This window comes from Canis aureus, chromosome 22, assembly GCF_053574225.1.
Source record: "Canis aureus isolate CA01 chromosome 22, VMU_Caureus_v.1.0, whole genome shotgun sequence".
Classification (NCBI taxonomy): Eukaryota; Metazoa; Chordata; class Mammalia; order Carnivora; family Canidae; genus Canis; species Canis aureus.
The window spans coordinates 60,882,696-60,905,942 of record NC_135632.1 but is presented as its reverse complement, the minus strand read 5'-3'; positions in this window follow the sequence as shown (position 1 = coordinate 60,905,942).

The following is a 23,247-nucleotide window of genomic DNA, read 5'->3' as shown; positions in this document are numbered from 1 at the left end:
AGGCATGCTTCCCTGTGAGAGCTGAGGTCAGGGCAGAACCTCAGGCATCCTGCCTGACTGTAGACGTAGCTGCTAACATCCTTATGTTAGTTGCTGGGAGAGGTTGGGGGAATAGCATGTGTAAGCATTGAGCCTGAACTCACGTTTACCTGAGTTGAATGGAGCGTTTTCCAATGGCCTTCTTCAATCAGAGTGTAGCTAGTTTCCTACTCCCATGTACTAGTGGGTAGCAGACATCTGCCTCCCATGCTTACTTCTGAGAGTTGAGCTTACGGCCTGTACCTCCATATCCTGCCTGCAGGTACCCTTCGCTTCTAAAAGGCCTAGACCTGCTGCGTGACGGCAGTGTTGGGAGAGGTAATTGGAGTCTCCAGGCACACAAGACTAGTGCCTCCAAGCTCAATCCAGCGATTTCCTAGAATTCCGGTGGTAGACTGGTGCTACATACTAAGTTCCATATATGTGTGAATGTAGCTAACGCCTTGTCCAAAAGCATCTTACTTCTGAGAGCTGAGCTCATCCTCAGTCCCTCACAGTTCCACACTGCCTGCAGAGTGAGTTTCCCACGTCTTCACCAGAGACTTTTGCCAGAGGCTTCTGAGACTCAAGTTAACAATGCACACCTGGACGGTATCTCCAGGTGCAGTAGAGTGGTAATCTGGGAACCTCCTTACTCACCATACTGCTACCTTCACACTGTCATAAGAATGCAGCTAGTTGAGAGCTGGCTTCTAGGCATGCTTCCCTGTGAGAGCTGAGGACAGGGCAGAACCCTCCCGCATCCTGCCTGACTGTAGACGTACCTGCTAACCTCCTTATGTCAGTGGCTGGGATAGGTTGTGGGAAAAGCATGTGTAAGCTTTGGGCCTGAACTCCCGTGTATCTGAGTTGAATACAGCGATTTCCAACATCCTTCTTCAATAGGAGTGTAGCTAGGTTCCAACTCCCATGTCCGAGTGGGTAGCAGATATCTGCCTCCCATGCATACACAGTTCTGAGAGTTGAGCTTATGGCCTGTAACCCTACATCCTGCCTGCCGCTACCTTTCGCTTCCAAAAAACCTAGGCTCGCTGCTTGGCGCAAGTGTTGGGAGAGGTAACTGGAATATCCCGGCACACAAGACGAGTGCCTCCAAGCTCAATCAAGCGATTTCCTAGTAATTCCTGGGGTAGACTGGTGCTACGTACTAAGTTCCATACGTGAGTAGGTAGTTGAACGCCTTGTCCAAAACCATCTTACTTCTGAGAGTTGAGCTCACCCTCAGTCCCTCACAGTTCCACACTGCCTGCAGAGTGAGTTTCGCACGTCTTCACCAGAGACGTTTGCCAGAGGCTTCTGAGACGCAAGTTAACAATGCAGACCTGGAGGGTATCTCCAGGTGCAGTAGAGTGGTAATCTGGGAACCTCCTGTCTCAGAATACTGCTACCTTCACCCTGCCATAAGAATGCAGCTAGTTGACAGCTGGCTTCAAGGCATGCTTCCCTGTGAGAGCTAAGGACAGGGCACAACCCTCCCGCATCCTGCTTGACTGTAGAAGGAGCTGCTAACGTCCTCATGTTAGTGGCAGGGAAAGGTTGTGCGAAAAGCATGTGGAATCGTTGTGCCTGAACCCACGTGTGTCTGAGTTGAATACAGCGATTTCCAAAGTCCTTCTTCATCAGAGTGTAGCTAGGTTCCCACTCGCATGTCCGAGTGGGTAGCAGACATCTGCCTCCCATGCATACCCACTTCTGAGAGTTGAGCTTATGGCCTGTAACCCTACCTCCTGCCTGCAGCTACCTTTCGCTTCCAAAAGGCCTAGGCTCGCTGCTTCACCGAAGTGTTGGGAGAGGTAACTGGAATCTCCCGGCACACAAGACTAGTGCCTCCAAGCTCAATCCAGCGATTTCCCAGTAATTCCTGGGGTAGACTGGTGCTACATACTAAGTTCCATAGGTGAGAAGGTAGCTGAACTCCTTGTCCAAAATCATCTTACTGCTGAGAGTTGAGCTCACCCTCAGGCCCTCAGAGTTCCACACAGCCTGCAGAGTGAGTTTCGCACGTCTTCACCAGAGACGTTTGTCAAAGGCTTGTGAGACGCAACTTAATGCAGACATGAACGGTATCTCCAGGTGCAGTACAGTGGTAATCTTGAAACCTCCTAACTCAGAATACTGCTACCTTCTCACTGCGATAAGAACGCAGCTTGTTTAGAGCTTGATTCTAGGCATGCTTCCCTGTGAAAACTGAGGTCAGGGCAGAACCCTCCCGCATCCTGCCTGACAGTAGACGTAGCTGCTAACATCCTTATGTTAGTTGCTGGGAGAGGTAGGGGGAATAGCATGTGTAAGCATTGAGCCTGAACTCACGTGTACCTGAGTTGAATAGAGCGTTTTCCAACGGCCTTCTTCAATCAGAGTGTAGCTAGGTTCCTACTCCCATGTACTAGTGGGTAGTAGACATCTGCCTCCCATGCTTACTTCTGAGAGTTGAGCTTACGGCCTGTACCTCCATATCCTGCCTGCAGGTACCCTTCGCTTCTAAACAGCCTAGACCTGCTGCGTGACGGCAGTGTTGGGAGAGGTAATTGGAGTCTCCAGGCACACAAGACTAGTGCCTCCAAGCTCAATCCAGCGATTTCCTAGTAATTCCTGAGGTAGACTGGTGCTACATACTAAGTTCAATATATGTGAGAATGTAGCTAACGCCTTGTCCAAAGCATCATACTTCTGAGAGTTGAGCTCACCCTCAGGACCGCAGAGTTCCACACTGCCTGCAGAGTGAGTTTCGCACGTCTTCACCAGAGACGTTTGTCAAAGGCTTGTGAGACGCAACTTAAGAATGCAGACCTAGACGGTATCCCCAGGTGCAGTACAGTGGTAATCTTGGAACCTCCTGACTCAGAATACTGCTACCTTCTCACTGCGATAAGAACGCAGCTAGTTGACAGCTGGATTTTAGGCATGCTTCTCTGTGAAAGCTGAGGTCAGGGCAGAACCCTCCCGCATCCTGCCTGACTGTAGACGTAGCTGCTAACATCCTTATGTTAGTTGCTGGGAGAGGTTGGGGGAATAGTATGTGTAACCATTGAGCCTGAACTCACGTGTACCTGAGTTGAATACAGCGTTTTCAAACGGCCATCTCCAATCAGAGTGTAGCTAGGTTCCTACTCCCATGTACTAGTGGGTAGCAGACATCTGCCTCCCATGCTTACTTCTGAGAGTTGAGCTTAGGGCCTGTACCTCCACATCCTGCCTGCAGTTACCCTTCGTTTTTAAAGTCCTAGACCTGCTGCGTGACGGCAGTCTTGGGAAAGGTAATTGGAGTCTCCAGGCACACAAGACTAGTGCCTCCAAGCTCAATCCAGCGATTTCCTAGTAATTCCTGTGGTAGACTGGTGCTACATACTAAGTTCAATATATGTGAGAATGTAGCTAACGCTTTGCCCAAAAGCATCTTACTTCTGAGAATTAAGCTCACCCTCAGGCCATCAGAGTTCCATACTGCCTGCAGAGTGAGTTTCGCACGTCTTCACCAGAGACTTTTGCCAGAGGCTTCTGAGACTCAAGTTAACAATGCACACCTGGACGGTATCTCCAGGTGCAGTAGAGTGGTAATCTGGGAACCTCCTTACTCACAATACTGCTACCTTCACACTGTCATAAGAATGCAGCTAGTTGAGAGCTGGCTTCTAGGCATGCTTCCCTGTGAGAGCTGAGGACAGGGCAGAACCCTCCCGCATCCTGCCTGACTGTAGACGTACCTGCTAACCTCCTTATGTCAGTGGCTGGGATAGGTTGTGGGAAAAGCATGTGTAAGCTTTGGGCCTGAACTCCCGTGTATCTGAGTTGAATACAGCGATTTCCAACATCCTTCTTCAATAGGAGTGTAGCTAGGTTCCAACTCCCATGTCCGAGTGGGTAGCAGACATCTGCCTCCCATGCATACACAGTTCTGAGAGTTGAGCTTATGGCCTGTAACCCTACATCCTGCCTGCCGCTACCTTTCGCTTCCAAAAGGCCTAGGCTCGCTGCTTGGCGCAAGTGTTGGGAGAGGTAACTGGAATCTCCCGGCACACAAGACGAGTGCCTCCAAGCTCAATCAAGCGATTTCCTAGTAATTCCTGGGGTAGACTGGTGCTACGTACTAAGTTCCATACGTGAGTAGGTAGTTGAACGCCTTGTCCAAAAACATCTTACTTCTGAGAGTTGAGCTCACCCTCAGTCCCTCACAGTTCCACACTGCCTGCAGAGTGAGTTTCGCACGTCTTCACCAGAGACGTTTGCCAGAGGCTTCTGAGACGCAAGTTAACAATGCAGACCTGGAGGGTATCTCCAGGTGCAGTAGAGTGGTAATCTGGGAACCTCCTGTCTCAGAATACTGCTACCTTCACCCTGCCATAAGAATGCAGCTAGTTGACAGCTGGCTTCAAGGCATGCTTCCCTGTGAGAGCTAAGGACAGGGCACAACCCTCCCGCATCCTGCTTGACTGTAGAAGGAGCTGCTAACGTCCTCATGTTAGTGGCAGGGAAAGGTTGTGCGAAAAGCATGTGGAATCGTTGTGCCTGAACCCACGTGTGTCTGAGTTGAATACAGCGATTTCCAAAGTCCTTCTTCATCAGAGTGTAGCTAGGTTCCCACTCGCATGTCCGAGTGGGTAGCAGACATCTGCCTCCCATGCATACCCACTTCTGAGAGTTGAGCTTATGGCCTGTAACCCTACCTCCTGCCTGCAGCTACCTTTCGCTTCCAAAAGGCCTAGGCTCGCTGCTTCACCGAAGTGTTGGGAGAGGTAACTGGTATCTCCCGGCACACAAGACTAGTGCCTCCAAACTCAATCCAGCGATTTCCCAGTAATTCCTGAGGTAGACTGGTGCTACCTACTAAGTTGCATATGTGAGAAGGTAGCTGAACGCCTTGTCCAAAATCATCTTACTGCTGAGAGTTGAGCTCACCCTCAGGCCCTCAGAGTTCCACACAGCCTGCAGAGTGAGTTTCGCACGTCTTCACCAGAGACGTTTGTCAAAGGCTTGTGAGACGCAACTTAATGCAGACATGCACGGTATCTCCAGGTGCAGTACAGTGGTAATCTTGAAACCTCCTAACTCAGAATACTGCTACCTTCTCACTGCGATAAGAACGCAGCTAGTTTAGAGCTTGATTCTAGGCATGCTTCCCTGTGAAAACTGAGGTCAGGGCAGAACCCTCCCGCATCCTGCCTGACAGTAGACGTAGCTGCTAACATCCTTATGTTAGTTGCTGGGAGAGGTAGGGGGAATAGCATGTGTAAGCATTGAGCCTGAACTCACGTGTACCTGAGTTGAATAGAGCGTTTTCCAACGGCCTTCTTCAATCAGAGTGTAGCTAGGTTCCTACTCCCATGTACTAGTGGGTAGTAGACATCTGCCTCCCATGCTTACTTCTGAGAGTTGAGCTTACGGCCTGTACCTCCATATCCTGCCTGCAGGTACCCTTCGCTTCTAAACAGCCTAGACCTGCTGCGTGACGGCAGTGTTGGGAGAGGTAATTGGAGTCTCCAGGCACACAAGACTAGTGCCTCCAAGCTCAATCCAGCGATTTCCTAGTAATTCCTGAGGTAGACTGGTGCTACATACTAAGTTCAATATATGTGAGAATGTAGCTAACGCCTTGTCCAAAAGCATCTTACTTCTGAGAGTTGAGCTCACCCTCAGGACCGCAGAGTTCCACACTGCCTGCAGAGTGAGTTTCGCACGTCTTCACCAGAGACGTTTGTCAAAGGCTTGTGAGACGCAACTTAAGAATGCAGACCTAGACGGTATCCCCAGGTGCAGTACAGTGGTAATCTTGGAACCTCCTGACTCAGAATACTGCTACCTTCTCACTGCGATAAGAACGCAGCTAGTTGACAGCTGGATTTTAGGCATGCTTCTCTGTGAAAGCTGAGGTCAGGGCAGAACCCTCCCGCATCCTGCCTGACTGTAGACGTAGCTGCTAACATCCTTATGTTAGTTGCTGGGAGAGGTTGGGGGAATAGTATGTGTAACCATTGAGCCTGAACTCACGTGTACCTGAGTTGAATACAGCGTTTTCAAACGGCCATCTCCAATCAGAGTGTAGCTAGGTTCCTACTCCCATGTACTAGTGGGTAGCAGACATCTGCCTCCCATGCTTACTTCTGAGAGTTGAGCTTAGGGCCTGTACCTCCACATCCTGCCTGCAGTTACCCTTCGTTTTTAAAGTCCTAGACCTGCTGCGTGACGGCAGTCTTGGGAAAGGTAATTGGAGTCTCCAGGCACACAAGACTAGTGCCTCCAAGCTCAATCCAGCGATTTCCTAGTAATTCCTGTGGTAGACTGGTGCTACATACTAAGTTCAATATATGTGAGAATGTAGCTAACGCTTTGCCCAAAAGCATCTTACTTCTGAGAATTAAGCTCACCCTCAGGCCATCAGAGTTCCACACTGCCTGCAGAGTGAGTTTCGCACGTCTCCACCAGAGACGCTTCCCAGAGGCTTGTGAGATGCAACTTAACAATGCAGACCTGGCCGGTTTCTCCAGGTGCAGTACAGTGGTAATCTTGGAACCTCCTGACTCAGAATACTGCTACCTTCTCACTGCGATAAGAACGCAGCTAGTTGAGAGCTGGCTTCTAGGCATGCTTCCCTGTGAGAGCTGAGGTCAGGGCAGAACCCTCCCGCATCCTGCCTGACTGTAGACGTAGCTGCTAACATCCTTATTTTAGTTGCTGGGCGAGGTTGGGGGAATAGCATGTGTAACCATTGAGCCTGAACTCACGTGTACCTGAGTTGAATACAGCGTTTTCAAACGGCCATCTTCAATCAGAGTGTAGCTAGGTTCCTACTCCCATGTACTAGTGGGTAGCAGACATCTGCCTCCCATGCTTACTTCTGAGAGTTGAGCTTAGGGCCTGTACCTCCACATCCTGCCTGCAGTTACCCTTCGTTTTTAAAAGTCCTAGACCTGCTGCGTGACGGCAGTGTTGGGAAAGGTAATTGGAGTCTCCCGGCACACAAGACTAGTGCCTCCAAGCTCAATCCAGCGATTTCCTAGTAATTCCTGTGGTAGACTGGTGCTACATACTAAGTTCAATATATGTGAGAATGTAGCTAACGCCTTGTCCAAAAGCATCTTACTTCTGAGAATTGAGCTCACCCTCAGGCCCTCAGAGTTCCACACTGCCTGCAGAGTGAGTTTCGCACGTCTCCACCAGAGACGCTTCCCAGAGGCTTGTGAGACGCAACTTAACAATGCAGAACTGGCCGGTTTCTCCAGGTGCAGTACAGTGGTAATCTTGGAACCTCCTGACTCAGAATACTGCTACCTTCTCACTGCGATAAGAACGCAGCTAGATGAGAGCTGGCTTCTAGGCATGCTTCCCTGTGAGAGCTGAGGTCAGGGCAGAACCTCAGGCATCCTGCCTGACTGTAGACGTAGCTGCTAACATCCTTATGTTAGTTGCTGGGAGAGGTTGGGGGAATAGCATGTGTAAGCATTGAGCCTGAACTCACGTTTACCTGAGTTGAATGGAGCGTTTTCCAATGGCCTTCTTCAATCAGAGTGTAGCTAGTTTCCTACTCCCATGTACTAGTGGGTAGCAGACATCTGCCTCCCATGCTTACTTCTGAGAGTTGAGCTTACGGCCTGTACCTCCATATCCTGCCTGCAGGTACCCTTCGCTTCTAAAAGGCCTAGACCTGCTGCGTGACGGCAGTGTTGGGAGAGGTAATTGGAGTCTCCAGGCACACAAGACTAGTGCCTCCAAGCTCAATCCAGCGATTTCCTAGAATTCCGGTGGTAGACTGGTGCTAGATACTAAGTTCCATATATGTGTGAATGTAGCTAACGCCTTGTCCAAAAGCATCTTACTTCTGAGAGCTGAGCTCATCCTCAGTCCCTCACAGTTCCACACTGCCTGCAGAGTGAGTTTCCCACGTCTTCACCAGAGACTTTTGCCAGAGGCTTCTGAGACTCAAGTTAACAATGCACACCTGGACGGTATCTCCAGGTGCAGTAGAGTGGTAATCTGGGAACCTCCTTACTCAGAATACTGCTACCTTCACACTGTCATAAGAATGCAGCTAGTTGAGAGCTGGCTTCTAGGCATGCTTCCCTGTGAGAGCTGAGGACAGGGCAGAACCCTCCCGCATCCTGCCTGACTGTAGACGTACCTGCTAACATCCTTATGTTAGTTGCTGGGAGAGGTAGGGGGAATAGCATGTGTAAGCATTGAGCCTGAACTCACGTGTACCTGAGTTGAATAGAGCGTTTTCCAACGGCCTTCTTCAATCAGAGTGTAGCTAGGTTCCTACTCCCATGTACTAGTGGGTAGTAGACATCTGCCTCCCATGCTTACTTCTGAGAGTTGAGCTTACGGCCTGTACCTCCATATCCTGCCTGCAGGTACCCTTCGCTTCTAAACAGCCTAGACCTGCTGCGTGACGGCAGTGTTGGGAGAGGTAATTGGAGTCTCCAGGCACACAAGACTAGTGCCTCCAAGCTCAATCCAGCGATTTCCTAGTAATTCCTGAGGTAGACTGGTACTACATACTAAGTTCAATATATGTGAGAATGTAGCTAACGCCTTGTCCAAAAGCATCTTTCTTCTGAGAGTTGAGCTCACCCTCAGGCCCGCAGAGTTCCACCCTGCCTGCAGAGTGAGTTTCGCACGTCTTCACCAGAGACGTTTGTCAAAGGCTTGTGAGACGCAACTTAAGAATGCAGACCTAGACGGTATCCCCAGGTGCAGTACAGTGGTAATCTTGGAACCTCCTGACTCAGAATACTGCTACCTTCTCACTGCGATAAGAACGCAGCTAGTTGACAGCTGGATTCTAGGCATGCTTCTCTGTGAAAGCTGAGGTCAGGGCAGAACCCTCCCGCATCCTGCCTGACTGTAGACGTAGCTGCTAACATCCTTATGTTAGTTGCTGGGAGAGGGTGGGGGAATAGTAAGTGTAACCATTGAGCCTGAACTCACGTGTACCTGAGTTCAATACAGCGTTTTCAAACGGCCATCTCCAATCAGAGTGTAGCTAGGTTCCTACTCCCATTTACTAGTGGGTAGCAGACATCTGCCTCCCATGCTTACTTCTGAGAGTTGAGCTTAGGGCCTGTACCTCCACATCCTGCCTGCAGTTACCCTTCGTTTTTAAAGTCCTAGACCTGCTGCGTGACGGCAGTGTTGGGAAAGGTAATTGGAGTCTCCAGGCACACAAGACTAGTGCCTCCAAGCTCAATCCAGCGATTTCCTAGTAATTCCTGTGGTAGACTGGTGCTACATACTAAGTTCAATATATGTGAGAATGTAGCTAACGCTTTGTCCAAAAGCATCTTACTTCTGAGAATTGAGCTCACCCTCAGGCCCTCAGAGTTCCACACTGCCTGCAGAGTGAGTTTCGCACGTCTCCACCAGAGACGCTTCCCAGAGGCTTGTGAGACGCAACTTTACAATGCAGACCTGGCCGGTTTCTCCAGGTGCAGTACAGTGGTAATCTTGGAACCTCCTGACTCAGAATACTGCTACCTTCTCACTGCGATAAGAACGCAGCTAGATGAGAGCTGGCTTCTAGGCATGCTTCCCTGTGAGAGCTGAGGTCAGGTCAGAACCTCAGGCATCCTGCCTGACTGTAGACGTAGCTGCTAACATCCTTATGTTAGTTGCTGGGAGAGGTTGGGGGAATAGCATGTGTAAGCATTGAGCCTGAACTCACGTGTACCTGAGTTGAATAGAGCGTTTTCCAACGGCCTTCTTCAATCAGAGTGTAGCTAGGTTCCTACTCCCATGTACTAGTGGGTAGTAGACATCTGCCTCCCATGCTTACTTCTGAGAGTTGAGCTTACGGCCTGTACCTCCATATCCTGCCTGCAGGTACCCTTCGCTTCTAAACGGCCTAGACCTGCTGCGTGACGGCAGTGTTGGGAGAGGTAATTGGAGTCTCCAGGCACACAAGACTAGTGCCTCCAAGCTCAATCCAGCGATTTCCTAGTAATTCCTGAGGTAGACTGGTGCTACATACTAAGTTCAATATATGTGAGAATGTAGCTAACGCCTTGTCCAAAAGCATCTTACTTCTGAGAGTTGAGCTCCTGCTCTGTCCCTCACAGTTCCACACTGCCTGCAGAGTGAGTTTCGCACGTCTTCACCAGAGATGTTTGTCAAAGGCTTGTGAGACGCAACTTAAGAATGCAGACCTAGACGGTATCTCCAGGTGCAGTACAGTGGTAATCTTGGAACCTCCTGACTCAGAATACTGCTACCTTCTCACTGCGATAAGAACGCAGCTAGTTGACAGCTGGATTCTAGGCATGCTTCTCTGTGAAAGCTGAGGTCAGGGCAGAACCCTCCCTCATCCTGCCTGACTGTAGACGTAGCTGCTAACATCCTTACGTTAGTTGCTGGGAGAGGTTGGGGGAATAGTATGTGTAACCATTGAGCCTGAACTCACGTGTACCTGAGTTGAATACAGCGTTTTCAAACGGCCATCTCCAATCAGAGTGTAGCTAGGTTCCTACTCCCATGTACTAGTGGGTAGCAGACATCTGCCTCCCATGCTTACTTCTGAGAGTTGAGCTTAGGGCCTGTACCTCCACATCCTGCCTGCAGTTACCCTTCGTTTTTAAAAGTCCTAGACCTGCTGCGTGACGGCAGTGTTGGGAAAGGCAATTGGAGTCTCCAGGCACACAAGACTAGTGCCTCCAAGCTCAATCCAGCGATTTCCTAGTAATTCCTGTGGTAGACTGGTGCTACATACTAAGTTCAATATATGTGAGAATGTAGCTAACGCCTTGTCCAAAAGCATCTTACTTCTGAGAATTGAGCTAACCCTCAGGCCCTCAGAGATCCACACTGCCTGCAGAGTGAGTTTCGCACGTCTCCACCAGAGACGCTTCCCAGAGGCTTGTGAGTCGCAACTTAACAATGCAGACCTGGCCGGTTTCTCCAGGTGCAGTACAGTGGTAATCTTGGAACCTCCTGACTCAGAATACTGCTACCTTCTCACTGCGATAAGAACGCAGCTAGATGAGAGCTGGCTTCTAGGCATGCTTCCCTGTGAGAGCTGAGGTCAGGGCAGAACCTCCCGCATCCTGCCTGACTGTAGACGTAGCTGCTAACATCCTTATGTTAGTTGCTGGGAGAGGTTGGGGGAATAGCATGTGTAAGCATTGAGCCTGAACTCACGTGTACCTGAGTTGAATAGAGCGTTTTCCAATGGCCTTCTTCAATCAGAGTGTAGCTAGGTTCCTACTCCCATGTACTAGTGGGTAGCAGACATCTGCCTCCCATGCTTACTTCTGAGAGTTGAGCTTACGGCCTGTACCTCCATATCCTGCCTGCAGGTACCCTTCGCTTCTAAAAGGCCTAGACCTGCTGCGTGACGGCAGTGTTGGGAGAGGTAATTGGAGTCTCCAGGCACACAAGACTAGTGCCTCCAAGCTCAATCCAGCGATTTCCTAGAATTCCGGTGGTAGACTGGTGCTACATACTAAGTTCCATATATGTGAGAATGTAGCTAACGCCTTGTCCAAAAGCATCTTACTTCTGAGAGCTGAGCTCATCCTCAGTCCCTCACAGTTCCACACTGCCTGCAGAGTAGGTTTCCCACGTCTTCACCAGAGACGTTTGCCAGAGGCTTCTGAGAAGCAAGTTATCAATGCAGACCTGGAGGGTATCTCCAGGTGCAGTAGAGTGGTAATCTGGGAACCTCCTTACTCAGAATACTGCTACCTTCACACTGTCATAAGAATGCAGCTAGTTGAGAGCTGGCTTCTAGGCATGCTTCCCTGTGAGAGCTGAGGACAGGGCAGAACCCTCCCGCACCCTGCCTGACTGTAGACGTACCTGCTAACCTCCTTATGTTAGTGGCAGGGATAGGTTGTGGGAAAAGCATGTGTAAGCATTGGGCCTGAACTCCCGTGTATCTGAGTTGAATACAGCGATTTCCAACATCCTTCTTCAATAGGAGTGTAGCTAGGCTCCAACTCCCATGTCCGAGTGGGTAGCAGATATCTGCCTCCCATGCATACACACTTCTGAGAGTTGAGCTTATGGCCTGTAACCCTACATCCTGCCTGCCGCTACCTTTCGCTTCCAAAAGGCCTAGGCTCGCTGCTTGACGCAAGTGTTGGGAGAGGTAACTGGAATCTCCCGGCACACAAGACGAGTGCCTCCAAGCTCAATCAAGCGATTTCCTAGTAATTCCTGGGGTAGACTGGTGCTACGTACTAAGTTCCATACGTGAGTAGGTAGTTGAACGCCTTGTCTAAAAACATCTTACTTCTGAGAATTGAGCTCACCCTCAGTCCCTCACAGTTCCACACTGCCTGCAGAGTGAGTTTCGCACGTCTTCACCAGAGACGTTTGCCAGAGGCTTCTGAGACGCAAGTTAACAATGCAGACCTGGAGGGTATCTCCAGGTGCAGTAGAGTGGTAATCTGGGAACCTCCTGTCTCAGAATACTGCTACCTTCACTCTGCCTTAAGAATGCAGCTACTTGACAGCTGGCTTCAAGGCATGCTTCCCTGTGAGAGCAAAGGACAGGGCACAACCCTCCCGCATCCTGCTTGACTGTAGAAGGAGCTGCTAACGTCCTCATGTTAGTGGCAGGGAAAGGTTGTGCGAAAAGCATGTGGAATCGTTGTGCCTGAACCCACGTGTATCTGAGTTGAATACAGCGATTTCCAAAGTCCTTCTTCATCAGAGTGTAGCTAGGTTCCCACTCGCATGTACGAGTGGGTAGCAGACATCTGCCTACCATGCATACCCAATTCTGAGAGTTGAGCTTATGGCCTGTAACCCTACCTCCTGCCTGCAGCTACCTTTCGCTTCCAAATGGCCTAGGCTCGCTGCTTCACCGAAGTGTTGGGAGAGGTAACTGGAATCTCCCGGCACACAAGACTAGTGCCTCCAAGCTCAATCCAGCGATTTCCCAGTAATTCCTGGGGTAGACTGGTGCTACATTCTAAGTTCCATATGTGAGAAGGTAGCTGAACGCCTTGTCCAAAATCATCTTACTGCTGAGAGTTGAGCTCACCCTCAGTCCCTCACAGTTCCACACTGCCTGCAGAGTGAGTTTCCCACGTCTTCACCAGAGACTTTTGCCAGAGGCTTCTGAGACGCAAGTTAACAATGCACACCTGGACGGTATCTCCAGGTGCAGTAGAGTGGTACTCTGGGAACCTCCTTACTCAGAATACTGCTACCTTCACACTGTCATAAGAATGCAGCTAGTTGAGAGCTGGCTTCTAGGCATGCTTCCCTGTGAGAGCTGAGGACAGGGCAGAACCCTCCCGCATCCTGCCTGACTGTAGCCGTACCTGCTAACCTCCTTATGTTAGTGGCTGGGATGTGTTGTGGGAAAAGCATGTGTAAGCATTGGGCCTGAACTCCCGTGTATCTGAGTTGAATACAGCGATTTCCAACATCCTTCTTCAATAGGAGTGTAGCTAGGTTCCAACTCCCATGTCCGAGTGGGTAGCAGACATCTGCCTCCCATGCATACACACTTCTGAGAGTTGAGCTTATGGCCTGTAACCCTACATCCTGCCTGCCGCTACCTTTCGCTTCCAAAAGGCCTAGGCTCGCTGCTTGGCGCAAGTGTTGGGAGAGGTAACTGGAATCTCCTGGCACACAAGACGAGTGCCTCCAAGCTCAATCCAGCGATTTCCTAGTAATTCCTGGGGTAGACTGGTGCTACATACTAAGTTCCATACGTGAGTAGGTAGTTGAACGCCTTGTCCAAAAACATCTTACTTCTGAGAGTTGAGCTCACGCTCAGTCCCTCACAGTTACACACTGCCTGCAGAGTGAGTTTCGCACGTCTTCACCAGAGACGTTTGCCAGAGGCTTCTGAGACGCAAGTTAACAATGCAGACCTGGAGGGTATCTCCAGGTGCAGTAGAGTGGTAACCTGGGAACCTCCTGTCTCAGAATACTGCTACCTTCACCCTGCCATAAGAATGCAGCTAGTTGACAGCTGGCTTCAAGGCCTGCTTCCCTGTGAGAGCTAAGGACAGGGCACAACCCTCCCGCATCCTGCTTGACTGTAGAAGGAGCTGCTAACGTCCTCATGTTAGTGGCAGGGAAACGTTGTGAGAAAAGCATGTGGAATCGTTGTGCCTGAAACCACGTGTATCTGAGTTGAATACAGCGATTTCCAAAGTCCTTCTTCATCAGAGTGTAGCTAGGTTCCCACTCGCATGTCCGAGTGGGTAGCAGACATCTGCCTCCCATGTATACACACTTCTGAGAGTTGAGCTTATGGCCTGTAAGCCTACCTCCTGCCTGCAGCTACCTTTCGCTTCCAAAAGGCCTAGGCTCGCTGCTTGACGCAAGTGTTGGGAGAGGTAACTGGAATCTCCCGGCACACAAGACGAGTGCCTCCAAGCTCAATCCAGCGATTTCCCAGTAATTCCTGGGGTAGACTGGTGCTACATACTAAGTTCCATATGTGAGAAGGTAGCTGAACGCCTTGTCCAAAATCATCTTACTGCTGAGAGTTGAGCTCACCCTCAGTCCCTCACAGTTCCACACTGCCTGCAGAGTGAGTTTCGCACGTCTTCACCAGAGACGTTTGCCAGAGGCTTCTGAGACGCAAGTTAACAATGCAGACCTGGAGGGTATCTCCAGGTGCAGTAGAGTGGTAATCTGGGAACCTCCTGTCTCAGAATACTGCTACCTTCACCCTGCCATAAGAATGCAGCTAGTTGACAGCTGGCTTCAAGGCATGCTTCCCTGTGAGAGCTAAGGACAGGGCACAACCCTCCCGCATCCTGCTTGACTGTAGAAGGAGCTGCTAACGTCCTCATGTTAGTGGCAGGGAAAGGTTGTGCGAAAAGCATGTGGAATCGTTGTGCCTGAACCCACGTGTGTCTGAGTTGAATACAGCGATTTCCAAAGTCCTTCTTCATCAGAGTGTAGCTAGGCTCCCACTCGCATGTCCGAGTGGGTAGCAGACATCTGCCTCCCATGCATACCCACTTCTGAGAGTTGAGCTTATGGCCTGTAACCCTACCTCCTGCCTGCAGCTACCTTTCGTTTCCAAAAGGCCTAGGCTCGCTGCTTCACCGAAGTGTTGGGAGAGGTAACTGGAATCTCCCGGCACACAAGACTAGTGCCTCCAAGCTCAATCCAGCGATTTCCCAGTAATTCCTGGGGTAGACTGGTGCTACATACTAAGTTCCATATGTGAGAAGGTAGCTGAACGCCTTGTCCAAAATCATCTTACTGCTGAGAGTTGAGCTCACCCTCAGTCCCTCACAGTTCCACACTGCCTGCAGAGTAGGTTTCCCACGTCTTCACCAGAGACTTTTGCCAGAGGCTTCTGAGACGCAAGTTAACAATGCAGACCTGGAGGGTATCTCCAGGTGCAGTAGAGTGGTAATCTGGGAACCTCCTTACTCAGAATACTGCTACCTTCACACTGTCATAAGAATGCAGCTAGTTGAGAGCTGGCTTCTAGGCATGCTTCCCTGTGAGAGCTGAGGACAGGGCAGAACCCTCCCGCACCCTGCCTGACTGTAGACGTACCTGCTAACCTCCTTATGTTAGTGGCTGTGATAGGTTGTGGGAAAAGCATGTGTAAGCATTGGGCCTGAACTCCCGTGTATCTGAGTTGAATACAGCGATTTCCAACATCCTTCTTCAATAGGAGTGTAGCTAGGTTCCAACTCCCATGTCCGAGTAGGTAGCAGACATCTGCCTCCCATGCATACACACTTCTGAGAGTTGAGCTTATGGCCTGTAACGCTACATCCTGCCTGCAGCTACCTTTCGCTTCCAAAAGGCCTAGGCTCGCTGCTTGACGCAAGTGTTGGGAGAGGTAACTGGAATCTCCCGGCACACAAGACGAGTGCCTCCAAGCTCAATCAAGCGATTTCCTAGTAATTCCTGGTGTAGACTGGTGCTACGTACTAAGTTCCATACGTGAGTAGGTAGTTGAACGCCTTGTCCAAAAACATCTTACTTCTGAGAGTTGAGCTCACCCTCAGTCCCTCACAGTTCCACACTGCCTGCAGAGTGAGGTTCGCACGTCTTCACCAGAGACGTTTGCCAGAGGCTTCTGAGACGCAAGTTAACAAGGTAGACCTGGAGGGTATCTCCAGGTGCAGTAGAGTGGTAATCTGGGAACCTCCTGTCTCAGAATACTGCTACCTTCACCCTGCCATAAGAATGCAGCTAGTTGAGAGCTGGCTTCTAGGCATGCTTCCCTGTGAAAGCTGAGGACAGGGCAGAACCCTCCCGCACCCTGCCTGACTGTAGACGTACCTGCTAACCTCCTTATGTTAGTGGCTGGGATAGGTTGTGGGAAAAGCATGTGTAAGCATTGGGCCTGAACTCCCGTGTATCTGAGTTGAATACAGCGATTTCCAACATCCTTCTTCAATAGGAGTGTAGCTAGGTTCCCACTCGCATGTCCGAGTGGGTAGCAGACATCTGCCTCCCATGCATACACACTTCTGAGAGTTGAGCTTATGGCCTGTAACCCTACATCCTGCCTGCCGCTACCTTTCGCTTCCAAAAGGCCTAGGCTCGCTGCTTGACGCAAGTGTTGGGAGAGGTAACTGGAATCTCCCGGCACACAAGACGAGTGCCTCCAAGCTCAATCAAGCGATTTCCTAGTAATTCCTGGGGTAGACTGGTGCTAGGTACTAAGTTCCATACGTGAGTTGGTAGTTGAACGCCTTGTCCAAAAACATCTTACTTCTGAGAGTTGAGCTCACCCTCAGTCCCTCACAGTTTCACACTGCCTGCAGAGTGAGTTTCGCACGTCTTCACCAGAGACGTTTGCCAGAGGCTTCTGAGACGCAAGTTAACAATGCAGACCTGGAGGGTATCTCCAGGTGCAGTAGAGTGGTAATCTGGGAACCTCCTGTCTCAGAATACTGCTACCTTCACCCTGCCATAAGAATGCAGCTAGTTGACAGCTGGCTTCAAGGCATGCTTCCCTGTGAGAGCTAAGGACAGGGCACAACCCTCCCGCATCCTGCTTGACTGTAGAAGGAGCTGCTAACGTCCTCATGTTAGTGGCAGGGAAAGGTTGTGCGAAAAGCATGTGGAATCGCTGTGCCTGAACCCACGTGTGTCTGAGATGAATACAGCGATTTCCAAAGTCCTTCTTCATCAGAGTGTAGCTAGGCTCCCACTCGCATGTCCGAGTGGGTAGCAGACATCTGCCTCCCATGCATACCCACTTCTGAGAGTTGAGCTTATGGCCTGTAACCCTACCTCCTGCCTGCAGCTACCTTTCGCTTCCAAAAGGCCTAGGCTCGCTGCTTCACCGAAGTGTTGGGAGAGGTAACTGGAATCTCCTGGCACACAAGACTAGTGCCACCAAGCTCAATCCAGCGATTTCCCAGGAATTCCTGGGGTAGACTGGTGCTACATACTAAGTTCCATATGTGAGAAGGTAGCTGAACGCCTTGTCCAAAATCATCTTACTGCTGAGAGTTGAGCTCACCCTCAGTCCCTCACAGTTCCACACTGCCTGCAGAGTAGGTTTCCCACGTCTTCACCAGAGACTTTTGCCAGAGGCTTCTGAGACGCAAGTTAACAATGCAGACCTGGAGGGTATCTCCAGATGCAGTAGAGTGGTAATCTGGGAACCTCCTTACTCAGAATACTGCTACCTTCACACTGTCATAAGAATGCAGCTAGTTGAGAGCTGGCTTCTAGGCATGCTTCCCTGTGAGAGCTGAGGACAGGGCAGAAACCTCCCGCATCCTGCCTGACTGTAGCCGTACCTGCTAACCTCCTTATGTTAGTGGCTGGGATGGGTTGTGGGAAAAGCATGTGTAAGCATTGGCCCTGAACTCCCGTGTATCTGAGTTGAATACAGCGATTTCCAACATCCTTCTTCAATAGGAGTGTAGCTAGGTTCCAACTCCCATGTCCGAGTGGGTAGCAGACATCTGCCTCCCATGCATACACACTTCTGAGAGTTGAGCTTATGGCCTGTAACCCTACATCCTGCCTGCCGCTACCTTTCGCTTCCAAAAGGCCTAGGCTCGCTGCTTGACGCAAGTGTTGGGAGAGGTAACTGGAATCTCCCGGCACACAAGACGAGTGCCTCCAAGCTCAATCCAGCGATTTCCTAGTAATTCCTGGGGTAGACTGGTGCTACATACTAAGTTCCATACGTGAGTAGGTAGTTGAACGCCTTGTCCAAAAACATCTTACTTCTGAGAGTTGAGCTCACCCTCAGTCCCTCACAGTTCCACACTGCCTGCAGAGTGAGTTTCGCACGTCTTCACCAGAGACGTTTGCCAGAGGCTTCTGAGACGCAAGTTAACAATGCAGACCTGGAGGTTATCTCCAGGTGCAGTAGAGTGGTAACCTGGGAACCTCCTGTCTCAGAATACTGCTACCTTCACCCTGCCATAAGAATGCAGCTAGTTGACAGCTGGCTTCAAGGCCTGCTTCCCTGTGAGAGCTAAGGACAGGGCACAACCCTCCCGCGTCCTGCTTGACTGTAGAAGGAGCTGCTAACATCCTCATGTTAGTGGCAGGGAAACGTTGTGAGAAAAGCATGTGGAATCGTTGTGCCTGAACCCACGTGTATCTGAGTTGAATACAGCGATTTCCAAAGTCCTTCTTCATCAGAGTGTAGCTAGGTTCCCACTCGCATGTCCGAGTGGGTAGCAGACATCTGCCTCCCATGTATACACACTTCTGAGAGTTGAGGTTATGGCCTGTAAGCCTACCTCCTGCCTGCAGCTACCTTACGCTTCCAAAAGGCCTAGGCTCGCTGCTTCACCGAAGTGTTGGGAGAGGTAACTGGAATCTCCCGGCACACAAGACTAGTGCCACCAAGCTCAATCCAGCGATTTCCCAGTAATTCCTGGGGTAGACTGGTGCTACATACTAAGTTCCATATGTGAGAAGGTAGCTGAACGCCTTGTCCGAAATCATCTTACTGCTGAGAGTTGAGCTCACCCTCAGTCCCTCACAGTTCCACACTGCCTGCAGAGTGAGTTTCGCACGTCTTCACCAGAGACGTTTGCCAGAGGCTTCTGAGACGCAAGTTAACAACGTAGACCTGGAGGGTATCTCCAGGTGCAGTAGAGTGGTATTCTGGGAACCTCCTGTCTCAGAATACTGCTACCTTCACCCTGCCATAAGAATGCAGCTAGTTGAGAGCTGGCTTCTAGGCATGCTTCCCTGTGAGAGCTGAGGACAGGGCCGAACCCTCCCGCACCCTGCCTGACTGTAGACGTACCTGCTAACCTCCTTATGTTAGTGGCTGGGATAGGTTGTGGGAAAAGCATGTGTAAGCATTGGGCCTGACTCCCGTGTATCTGAGTTGAATACAGCGATTTCCAACATCCTTCTTCAATAGGAGTGTAGCTAGGTTCCAACTCCCATGTCCGAGTGGGTAGCAGACATCTGCCTCCCATGCATACACACTTCTGAGAGTTGAGCTTATGGCCTGTAACCCTACATCCTGCCTGCCGCTACCTTTCGCTTCCAAAAGGCCTAGGCTCGCTGCTTGACGCAAGTGTTGGGAGAGGTAACTGGAATCTCCCGGCACACAAGACGAGTGCCTCCAAGCTCAATCCAGCGATTTCCCAGTAATTCCTGGGGTAGACTGGTGCTACATACTAAGTTCCATATGTGAGAAGGTAGCTGAACGCCTTGTCCAAAATCATCTTACTGCTGAGAGTTGAGCTCACCCTCAGTCCCTCAGAGTTCCACACTGCCTGCAGAGTAGGTTTCCCACGTCTTCACCAGAGACTTTTGCCAGAGGCTTCTGAGACGCAAGTTAACAATGCAGACCTGGAGGGTATCTCCAGGTGCAGTAGAGTGGTAATCTGGGAACCTCCTTACTCAGAATACTGCTATCTTCACACTGTCATAAGAATGCAGCTAGTTGAGAGCTGGCTTCTAGGCATGCTTCCCTGTGAGAGCTGAGGACAGGGCAGAACCCTCCCGCACCCTGCCTGACTGTAGACGTACCTGCTAACCTACTTATGTTAGTGGCTGGGATAGGTTGTGGGAAAAGCATGTGTAAGCATTGGGCCTGAACTCCCGTGTATCTGAGTTGAATACAGCGATTTCCAACATCCTTCTTCAATAGGAGTGTAGCTAGGTTCCAACTCCCATGTCCGAGTAGGTAGCAGACATCTGCCTCCCATGCATACACACTTCTGAGAGTTGAGCTTATGGCCTGTAACGCTACATCCTGCCTGCAGCTACCTTTCGCTTCCAAAAGGCCTAGGCTCGCTGCTTGACGCAAGTGTTGGGAGAGGTAACTGGAATCTCCCGGCACACAAGACGAGTGCCTCCAAGCTCAATAAAGCGATTTCCTAGTAATTCCTGGTGTAGACTGGTGCTACGTACTAAGTTCCATACGTGAGTAGGTAGTTGAACGCCTTGTCCAAAAACATCTTACTTCTGAGAGTTGAGCTCACCCTCAGTCCCTCACAGTTCCACACTGCCTGCAGAGTGAGGTTCGCACGTCTTCACCAGAGACGTTTGCCAGAGGCTTCTGAGACGCAAGTTAACAAGGTAGACCTGGAGGGTATCTCCAGGTGCAGTAGAGTGGTAATCTGGGAACCTCCTGTCTCAGAATACTGCTACCTCCACCCTGCCATAAGAATGCAGCTAGTTGAGAGCTGGCTTCTAGGCATGCTTCCCTGTGAAAGCTGAGGACAGGGCAGAACCCTCCCGCACCCTGCCTGACTGTAGACGTACCTGCTAACCTCCTTATGTTAGTAGCTGGGATAGGTTGTGGGAAAAGCATGTGTAAGCATTGGGCCTGAACTCCCGTGAATCTGAGTAGAATACAGCGATTTCCAACATCCTTCTTCAATAGGAGTGTAGCTAGGTTCCAACTCCCATGTCCGAGTAGGTAGCAGACATCTGCCTCCCATGCATACACACTTCTGAGAGTTGAGCTTATGGCCTGTAACGCTACATCCTGCCTGCAGCTACCTTTCGCTTCCAAAAGGCCTAGGCTCGCTGCTTGACGCAAGTGTTGGGAGAGGTAACTGGAATCTCCCGGCACACAAGACGAGTGCCTCCAAGCTCAATCAAGCGATTTCCTAGTAATTCCTGGTGTAGACTGGTGCTACGTACTAAGTTCCATACGTGAGTAGGTAGTTGAACGCCTTGTCCAAAAACATCTTACTTCTGAGAGTTGAGCTCACCCTCAGTCCCTCACAGTTCCACACTGCCTGCAGAGTGAGGTTCGCACGTCTTCACCAGAGACGTTTGCCAGAGGCTTCTGAGACGCAAGTTAACAAGGTAGACCTGGAGGGTATCTCCAGGTGCAGTAGAGTGGTAATCTGGGAACCTCCTGTCTCAGAATACTGCTACCTTCACCCTGCCATAAGAATGCAGCTAGTTGAGAGCTGGCTTCTAGGCATGCTTCCCTGTGAAAGCTGAGGACAGGGCAGAACCCTCCCGCACCCTGCCTGACTGTAGACGTACCTGCTAACCTCCTTATGTTAGTGGCTGGGATAGGTTGTGGGAAAAGCATGTGTAAGCATTGGGCCTGAACTCCCGTGTATCTGAGTTGAATACAGCGATTTCCAATATCCTTCTTCAATAGGAGTGTAGCTAGGTTCCCACTCGCATGTCCGAGTGGGTAGCAGACATCTGCCTCCCATGCATACACACTTCTGAGAGTTGAGCTTATGGCCTGTAACCCTACATCCTGCCTGCCGCTACCTTTCGCTTCCAAAAGGCCTAGGCTCGCTGCTTGACGCAAGTGTTGGGAGAGGTAACTGGAATCTCCCGGCACACAAGACGAGTGCCTCCAAGCTCAATCAAGCGATTTCCTAGTAATTCTTGGGGTAGACTGGTGCTAGGTACTAAGTTCCATACGTGAGTTGGTAGTTGAACGCCTTGTCCAAAAACATCTTACTTCTGAGAGTTGAGCTCACCCTCAGTCCCTCACAGTTCCACACTGCCTGCAGAGTGAGTTTCGCACGTCTTCACCAGAGACGTTTGCCAGAGGCTTCTGAGACGCAAGTTAACAATGCAGACCTGGAGGGTATCTCCAGGTGCAGTAGAGTGGTAATCTGGGAACCTCCTGTCTCAGAATACTGCTACCTTCACCCTGCCATAAGAATGCAGCTAGTTGACAGCTGGCTTCAAGGCATGCTTCCCTGTGAGAGCTAAGGACAGGGCACAACCCTCCCGCATCCTGCTTGAGTGTAGAAGGAGCTGCTAACGTCCTCATGTTAGTGGCAGGGAAAGGTTGTGCGAAAAGCATGTGGAATCGTTGTGCCTGAACCCACGTGTGTCTGAGATGAATACAGCGATTTCCAAAGTCCTTCTTCATCAGAGTGTAGCTAGGCTCCCACTCGCATGTCCGAGTGGGTAGCAGACATCTGCCTCCCATGCATACCCACTTCTGAGAGTTGAGCTTATGGCCTGTAACCCTACCTCCTGCCTGCAGCTACCTTTCGTTTCCAAAAGGCCTAGGCTCGCTGCTTCACCGAAGTGTTGGGAGAGGTAACTGGAATCTCCCGGCACACAAGACTAGTGCCTCCAAGCTCAATCCAGCGATTTCCCAGTACTTCCTGGGGTAGACTGGTGCTACATACTAAGTTCCATATGTGAGAAGGTAGCTGAACGCCTTGTCCGAAATCATCTTACTGCTGAGAGTTGAGCTCACCCTCAGTCCCTCACAGTTCCACAATGCCTGCAGAGTAGGTTTCCCACGTCTTCACCAGAGACTTTTGCCAGAGGCCTCTGAGACGCAAGTTAACAATGCAGACCTGGAGGGTATCTCCAGGTGCAGTAGAGTGGTAATCTGGGAACCTCCTTACTCAGAATACTGCTACCTTCACACTGTCATAAGAATGCAGCTAGTTGAGAGCTGGCTTCTAGGCATGCTTCCCTGTGAGAGCTGAGGACAGGGCAGAACCCTCCCGCACCTGCCTGACTGTAGACGTACCTGCTAACATCCTTATGTTAGTGGCTGGGATAGGTTGTGGGAAAAGCATGTGTAAGCATTGGGCCTGAACTCCCGTGTATCTGAGTTGAATACAGCGATTTCCAACATCCTTCTTCAATAGGAGTGTAGCTAGGTTCCAACTCCCATGTCCGAGTGGGTAGCAGATATCTGCCTCCCATGCATACACACTTCTGAGAGTTGAGCTTATGGCCTGTAACCCTACATCCTGCCTGCCGCTACCTTTCGCTTCCAAAAGGCCTAGGCTCGCTGCTTGACGCAAGTGTTGGGAGAGGTAACTGGAATCTCCCGGCACACAAGTGCCTCCAAGCTCAATCAAGCGATTTCCTAGTAATTCCTGGGGT